We start from the raw sequence: 8,560 nt of genomic DNA, 5'->3' as shown, positions 1-8,560 counted from the left end.
CAATCCATTAAAATATTTTGCTGTCCCTTCTTGAGCTGCTTTTTAGAGTCTTCTGATCAGCTCTTTTACTTCGGCATATTTCCCCTTTGTTTTGACTTCTTGACTTCCTAGCACAAGTTTTAGTCTCTTGTGTGTGTCCTGATTTTTTTTAAGACAGCCTTTTGCTCCCCTCATGAATTATATCCTTGATATCATCTCACAACTCATCTAGTATTTGATCATTGGTGTTTAATGCTGCAAATCTATTCTAAAAAGGATTTTGAAATTCAGATGGAATAGACTGAGGGTCATAGTTTGGTCCTCACTGATTTTTAAAAACTTTCTTTGACCTAAATTTGAATTTGCACATGAGTAGTTGATGTTTGAATCCTCAATCCTCCTCTGGCTTAGTTTTGATTGTTGATACTGAGCTTCTTCAAAGATTCTTTCTACACGTGTAGTCAATCTGATTCCTAGGCAGTCTGTCATTTGTGCTTTTTAAAAAAGGTATTTGCAATGAACATATCATTGAAAATACGAAATTTGGCTAGTGGCCCAGGCAGACCGGCTGCTAGAGTGGTTGCGATAGATGACTCCACCTTTGCTGCCCCCACCCATCACCATCATCTCCTCCTCCATTGTCTCCTCCTTCCATAGCCTTTTGCAGCTGTGTGGGGAGAGCGATGCCATCGAGCCAGATTTGGTAACTGAGGACAAGATCATCGAGCTTATATTACTGAAGTGCCTGTTTGGGATTTTTTTGAAGAAAGCTGGATCCAGTAAATGGAAAGACTCTTGGCAGGTGCTTGACTTCTCTCTTTTTTCAGGCTAGTCTGAAAGGGAATGCCCCCTTTCATTCTGTATTGGAGCATCTTAAGTACAAATTCTTTTCCAGAGAAGTAATGGGCCATCATCTGTGATTGCCTCCAGAAAGAGGCCATTAGAAGGAAACTGTCAAAAGGAAAAAGGCTTGTGTATTAAATATATGACCAGCGGTCTGAATCAGATCAAGTGAAATTTGTGGAGCATCTTATTTCAAGAATGTGTCATTATCAACATGGACATATTAACTCTTATTTGAAGCCTATGTTGCAGCAGGACTTTATGACCGCTTTACCAGAACAAGGCTCAGATCATATAGCAGAAAACATTCCTTCCTACCTGGATGCCAGGTCTCTGTGTGCAGCAGAGCTGCTATGTAAAGAATGTCAGAGAGTTATCTCAGAGGGAATGCTTTGGAAGAAACTGATTGAACAAATGGTACACACTGATCCTCTATGGAAAGGACGTTCAGAAACAAGAGGGTGGGATCAATACCTATTTAAAAACAGACCTCTTAATTCATTTTATAGGTTATTATACCGAAAGATTATCCAGGATGTGGAGACTATAGAATCTAACTGGCGGTGTGGAAAACACAACTTGCAGAGGATTCAGTGCCGCTCTGAAAATAGTAAAGATGTCTACTGTTTACAATATGATGATGAAAAAAATTATCAGTGACCTGAGAGATAATTCTACTCAGATAAAACTAATGAGATAAGACTAGCTTGGGATGTTTGAAAGTGTTAACAGGACACACTGGCTCTGTTCTTTGTGTCTAGTATGATGAACGTGTCATTGTAACAGGCTCTTCAGACTCTGCAGTGAGAGTCAGGGATGTGAACACAGGGGAAGCGCTGAACAAGCTGATCTACCACAACAAGGCTGTGCTGCACGTGCGCTCCAGCAATGGACTGATGGTGACCTGTCCAAGGACAGCTCCGTCACTGTGTGGGACGTGGCATCTGCCACTAATAGCACTTTACGCCGTCTCCTGGTTGGTCACCGAGCTGCTCTCAATGTAGTAGATTTTGATGATAAATACACTGTGTCAGCCTCTGGAGACAGGGCCATCACGGTCTGAAGCACTAGAACCTGTGAATTTGTTCACACTCTGGACACAAGTGCCGCATTGCCTGCCTACAGTATCGGGATAACCTGGTTGTTAGTGGATCATCGGATAATACTATTAGGCTGTGGGACGTGGAAAGTGGCACCTGTTTAAGAGTCCTAGAAGGACATGAAGAATTGGTCCACTGCGTCTGGTTTGATAACAAGTGGAGCTTATGATGGGAAAATTAAAGTTTGGGACTTGCAAGCTGCTCTTGACCCTCGAGCCCCAGCAAGCACCTTATTTCTCCACACGTTGGTGGAACATTCTGGACTTTTGTTCTGGCTACAGTTTGATGAATTTCAGATTATCAACAGCTCCCATGATGACACTATTTTGATTTGGGGTTTCTTAAATGTGCCATCCAGTGTCCAAAATGAGACCCGTCCTCCCTCCAGAATCTACACTTGTATCTCCAGATAACAGTCTGCACTTTTACCCATTTCAGGGTTTCTAGTCCAGAAACTACTGGCTACATGGCTGTCAGATGCCCAAGAAAGTTTATTCACAATTGAGTTATGAAACAATGAATGAATGGAATTGCAAAATCTCTGTAGATGTCCATGGAAATTTAAATTTAAAAAAATAAAATAAAAAATTTAAACAAAACTGGAATTGGTTCTAGATGCTGAGTATGTGCAAAGCATCCTAACTCTTCAAGTATCAACATTTCTCACTGACTCTCGGTCTCTATTTTTGAGAAGGATACCTTAGGTTCACCCACTTTGAGTAGAGCAGAAGTTGATTTTCCTGCCCCATCAATGAAAAAATCCAGTGCTTCAAATGTAAATTGTTGATATGAAAGGAGCATACTATCTGTTTTACATATATCCATTGTTAAGAGAAGACTTGTCCTCTAGGGTTTTTTTGTTTGTTTGTTTGTTTTGTTTTTGTGTGGTTTTTTGTTTGTTTGTTTTGTTTTTGCTTTGCACTTTGGTGTGATAACAAAGAACAGCATTCTTTTTTGGTGAAATTTTGGGTGCCAAACACCTACCCAGAATGCCCAGGGCTTTCCTTTTCAGAAGTCAGCGTTTGCCTGACCACCCTCCCAAGTCATTACAAATTGGCATATGATCATGCTGAGTCCACTCCACTTTTAGATCTAAATGTGACTCTCTTTTTGGAAATTTTGCAAAGTGATGCTGAGGTGGAGGATAGTGTTTCATTTGTTCAACTCACAAGTTCTAAAAGGAGAAGAGTTTTTTACTAGTATACTTGATTTTATAAAGAGAAAACACAAGATGATTTGTATAGATATCCAAATGACTGGTAGGTATACATAAGATTTATCATGTTAAAAATGTAGATGCTCATTCAGTGTATCTGGAGTGGAAATGCAAATTTTCCATAGTGGATCCCACTGGAATAAATTGGTTCAAGGCCCTAGTTAGTGTAGCAATAGAAAACTAAGTCAATGCATTTTATCAATTTGAGAAAATTCTCATCCATTATGTTTCTCTATTCTTCTCTCCCAATTTCTGTTTCTTCTCTTCTAATAATCAATTACATGCCTAGTGGATAGGGTATTTTATATATCACATAGTTTAGACATTGTTTTCTTTTTTAGCCTATATTTTTCTTTGTTTCAATTTTTAGATAGTCAATTAATCTGTCTTCAAATTCAATTCATTCTTTCCTGTGTATTCAGTCTGATGTAAAATTCATCTAATATAACTATGTATCATTTCTGCTTTTGAATCTTTTATTTTTAGCATTGTTCTAGCATGGTTCTTTATTATAGTTGTTAGGTCTTTGTTGAAATTCCTCATCTCTTCAAACATGTGGTCCATACTTCTCACTAGATCTTTCAGGATTTTTATTTTAGTTGTGTAATTCCTGCTTGTACTCTCTAGGTCATCTTCTACTGACTGTATTCTTTCTTGACCATTGATCACATTTTATTCCTTCCTTGTTTATCTGGTAATTTAAGTATTTTATATAAGATATTTGTATAAATGAATAGAGAAATTGAAGTAAGTAATATTTTTAGAAAAAAAACAAGTGAGATTGCTTAAGGTTGCTAACTGAGACAATATGATGTGTAGTTGGACGTAATCTAGATTGTTGCATTATCAGTTTAAATGAGGTTCACCATAGGCTTCAAATATTTCAAATTTTAAGGATAGTATCGGGACTAGAAAGATCCTAAAAATTTTATCCTTTATAGTGGGGTCACAAGCTTTCTGCATATTTTATGGTCATTCTGCTTAGTGTCTCAGCTGCTACCTATTTTTGGTTGCTAGGAAAGTCTCTTCACTCTCCAATACAGCCCCAGCTTCCTGTACCTCAAGAAATCCCTCTGTTACTTGCTGGCCTGCCCTGCCAACCCAAAGACTGGTAGTTCTAAAAGGACAGAAACACAAGAGCGTGTTTCTCCTCAGTCTCTTGCTTTGCCCCAGCTCATAGTCCAAAGTGCCTTGGATCGATTGTTTTTTAGCTTTCATGGACTAACTGTCCTCTGCCTTTGGCACACTATTTTCAAGCTCTGAATAAAGATCCAAGGGAGCCAATTGGCTAGCATGCAGACTTGTTATATGACCAGAATTGTAATATATTTTACCCCATCTACATTCAGCTGTTAAAAAGTTCATTTGAAACTCCACTCGTTTGGTGGGTTTTTTTTTTGTTGGTTTTGTTTTTGTAGTTGGTTTTTTTTGTTTGTTTTTTAATTGCTCAACTATATGAGATCTTTTCGTCTCTTGCTACTCAGCTAAGATTAGACCAGGAGTTGATCTCCTTTTTCTCGTGAAGTGGACATTATTTTCTGGTATTTAGTGCATTTAGATTTATCTGTTTTCTTATACTTTTAACGGATTTTTTTTTAGTAGGTATCATTTCTATGGGTTTCAACTTATTTCGGTTTTTACTATGAAAGCAATGGTTTCTTACAGCTTTCTATCTCCAAAGCAAAGGCAGAGGATTTATTGTAAATATGTTTTAATTTGCATAGGCAAGTATATGGCGTATTAAGGCTAATCATTGTGCCGGTTCCTAGAGCCAGTTTCATGCTTTCTCATAAGTACTGTGCAAGAAAAAAAAATAAGCTTTTTGTAACAATGTATATTTTCATGAGTATAAATTAATCAACTAATTTATACTTGAATCAGTAAATTAGTTTAACCTTACTTGATTCTATGGTGTCTACTTTCTTTTAGTTTGTATTAGATTGATATGTTTTCACCAATCTTTTGTATCTTTTATTTTCACATATTTTGGTATTTTGCTTCAAGTGTTTCTTGAATATTAAGTAGTATTGTTCTGCTTTGTGATCTAATTAGCTATTTTATCTCATTTACATTTATTGATATGACAGATTTGTTTGAACAGAATTTTTAAATCTTCTTTAGCAAGACTTTTAAATTTTAAGGTTGCCTTAGTTTGTAAAATTTTACAATATGGTCTAAATTTCTTTCTAGTAATTTAGACAATTTATAATCAATTCCAGGCTTAGCTTCTAGTGGCTTAGTGTTCTACATGTTAACTAAAAGGGCAGTGGCTGGAATGGACCATCTCCTCCTAGGGAGGCAAATGGCCAATGCCCTCTCATAAACTCTCAGATACTGATTTAAGGTTGCTATGAGTTGAATCAACTTGAAGGCAGTGGTATAATTTCAGTTTTTCTTTTGTGTACTTCTATAACTTTATATTAAAGTTAAACTTGAAATTAAATCACTGTTTTAGTATCTCACAAGTCAATGTTTGTTAACGTGAAGTGTTGTCAAAGTCTTAATAAAAATTAGGTGATTTTAGTTTGTACTCTCCTTTGACCAAGATTTAAATAAAAGAGAGATTTAAGCTTCTTGGTGAAGGAATTTTTTATCTTACTTATTGGTTTCTAGTTTTACTACCTTGTGATTATATTTTTTTCTATTACTTGACCATTTAGTATTTAGTCAAATTTTCCATAATAAATATTCAAAATCCTTAGATAGTCTCTAATAGCCGGATTCAAAATTTTGTACACAAATCAGTAATTTTAAAAAATAAAACTGCAGCTACAAAGTGTAAAAGATTTTTAAATATCTATTTAAAAGCTTTACCTTATTTATTATGTCGGGTTTTTGAGGGTTTTTTCTTAATTAAGGTTTTTTTTAACCCTAAAGGTTTTTTAAAAAAATTTATATTAATTTACATACAAAGTTCATAAAGCTTGTGTACCTTGTTTTTCACACTGGATCTTTCCCATTTGCCTACCTACCCCTACTTTCATCCATCAAATTGTGTGACCCGATGATATAAAGATATAAATACATAAATATATAGATAGAAAGTTTTACTTATAAAGTTCATATACATTGTTTTTCTCACTGGATATTTATCCTTTACTCACTCTTTGCTCCACCCATCAAATTGTGTGACCCTATGATGAAGCTCCACCCCCACTCATCTGCTCCCCCTCCCTGCCTTAGATCCTCATACATGTTCTACAATAATGGTTTTATATAGTTTTTGTCCTTATAGGACTGAGTTCGTTTACTTAACATAATGCTCTCCAGTCCCTCCCAAGTTAGGTAGTAAAATCACAATGATGATTTTGTAAATTACTCTCATCAATTTTTTTATTATATTTTCTATTTAACAAATTCTATTGTGGATATACTGTGACTAATCTTGAATTCTGAAAAGATGTTTTTCTTTTTTTATGAACTTCTTCCCTCAATATAATTAGCTCTCACTTTATATCTTCCTTCTCTTGTCTATTTCCTCCCTTAATTTTGAGTTTCTGATTCATAATATACTTTAATATTGATAAAATTTTGCTTAGCTGTATATAATTTATGTTATAGTATTCTATTTTACTCTGTTTCATATCTTATTTTTAGTAGTATTTTCATAGACTTAGATTTAGATACTTCATAATTTCTTTTTATATTAGCTTTGCATGATGATGGCTATTATTTTCTAATCATTGGAAACCTGTTGCTTTCCTTCTAGCGATAATAAACGAGATATTTGAGTAACTCATAATTTCATAATTCTAGAACAACATCTTTCAATGATACAGTATAAAGTTGATACCATGTTTGATTGTACAATGGATGCTGAAGAGATTGATATTGTTCACAGTTTTGGTGTCTTGGCACCACAGTCAACACTCTTGGCATCAGCAGCCAGGAAATTAAAAGATATTTTACGATGGGAAAGCCTGTGCTTAGAGACCTCTCTAAAGTGCCGAAGTGCAACGATGTCAGTCTGGAAACTAAGGTGTGCCTGATACATGCCATGGTCTTTGATTACTTGTTATGCATCAGAGAGCTGGACAATGACTAGGGAGGATAGAAGGAGAATTGATGCCTTTGAGCTGTGGTGTTGGAGAAGAGTATTGAGAATACCATGGACTGCTAGGAAAACATAGGTTTGTCCTGGAAAGAGTGAAGTCGGGCTGCTCCTTGGAGGCAAGGAGTCTGAGGATTCGTCTGACATACTTTGGACATGTTGTGAGGAGGGACCAATCCTTGGAGAGGGGCAGGAGAGGAAGACCTTCAATGAGATGGATTGATTCAGTGACTGGGGTAATGGGGGCAGGTGTGTCTGAGATGGTGATATTGGCACAGGATAGGGCAGAGCTAAGGGCTGTTGTACGTAGGGTCGCTATGAGTCGCAGGTGACTCGACAACACATAACAACAACAACGTCATGTTTAATTTGACTTCTAACTTACAGAGACCAAATAGGATAAGGGTAGAACTGCCCTTACAAGATTTCTGAAGCTGAACTCCTGCCACATCTACCATAGAGCAGCCCAGGTCTTGAGCATTGTGCCATTAGAGAGCCTCAACATAGAAGAGTATTTACTCTTTAATAAATGGCCACAATCCTGGGATAGACATGTTGTTGTTGTTATATGCTGCCGAGTCGTTTGTGATTCATAGCGACCCTGTGTACAACAGCCCTGAACTCCGCTCTGTCCTGTGCCAATCGCACCATCTCTGATACACCCATCCCAATTGCCCCAGTCACTGAATCAATCCACCTCATAGATGGCCTTCCCCTCATGTGCTGTACAGAATAATATCATAAATGTCACTTGCAAGCCAAATACTGCTGAAGATCATTCAAAAATGGCTGGAACAGTATATGAATAGGGAGCTGCCAAAAGTTTAAGCAGGATTTAGAAGAGGCTGTGCCACCAGAGATATCATTGCTGATATCAGAAGGATCCTGGCTGTAAGTAAAGAATACCAGAAGAATGTCTATTTATGTTTTATTAACTATGCAAGGCATTTGACTGTGTGGATTATAACAAATTATGGCTAACATTGGGAAGAATGGGAATTCCAAAGAACTTAATTGTGCTCATGTGAACTATATCTATTCCAAAGAGGCTCTTTTGTGTGAACAGAGCAAGGGAGCCCTTCAAGATTTAAAATTTAGAAAAGTGTGTGTCCGAGTTTTATCCTTTCTCAATACTTGTTCAATTTGAATACTGAACAAATTATTTGAGAAGTTGGACTCCATGAAGAAAAATGTGACACCAAGATCAGAGGAAGATTCAGCAATAACCTGAAAGTCTGCTGTTAGGGACCTCTCCAAAGTACTGAAGAGCAATGGTGTCTCTCTGCAGACCAAGGTGTGTCTGATACAGGCTATGGTCTTCGCAATCACTTGTTATGCATCAGAGAGTTGGACAATGACCAAGGAGGACAG

General features: G+C 36.8%; 1 pseudogene; it reads left to right on the top strand.

Annotated features, from left to right (window-relative positions):
• Window positions 1-568: 568 nt before the first annotated feature.
• LOC102848989 lies at window positions 569-2,335 on the top strand (annotated as a pseudogene).
• Window positions 2,336-8,560: the final 6,225 nt, after the last annotated feature.

This window comes from Elephantulus edwardii, unplaced genomic scaffold, assembly GCF_000299155.1.
Source record: "Elephantulus edwardii isolate Elephantulus edwardi_28Jun2011 unplaced genomic scaffold, EleEdw1.0 scaffold00008, whole genome shotgun sequence".
Classification (NCBI taxonomy): Eukaryota; Metazoa; Chordata; class Mammalia; order Macroscelidea; family Macroscelididae; genus Elephantulus; species Elephantulus edwardii.
The sequence above is the reverse complement of the archived record's forward strand: the minus strand, read 5'-3'. Positions and strand labels throughout refer to the sequence as shown.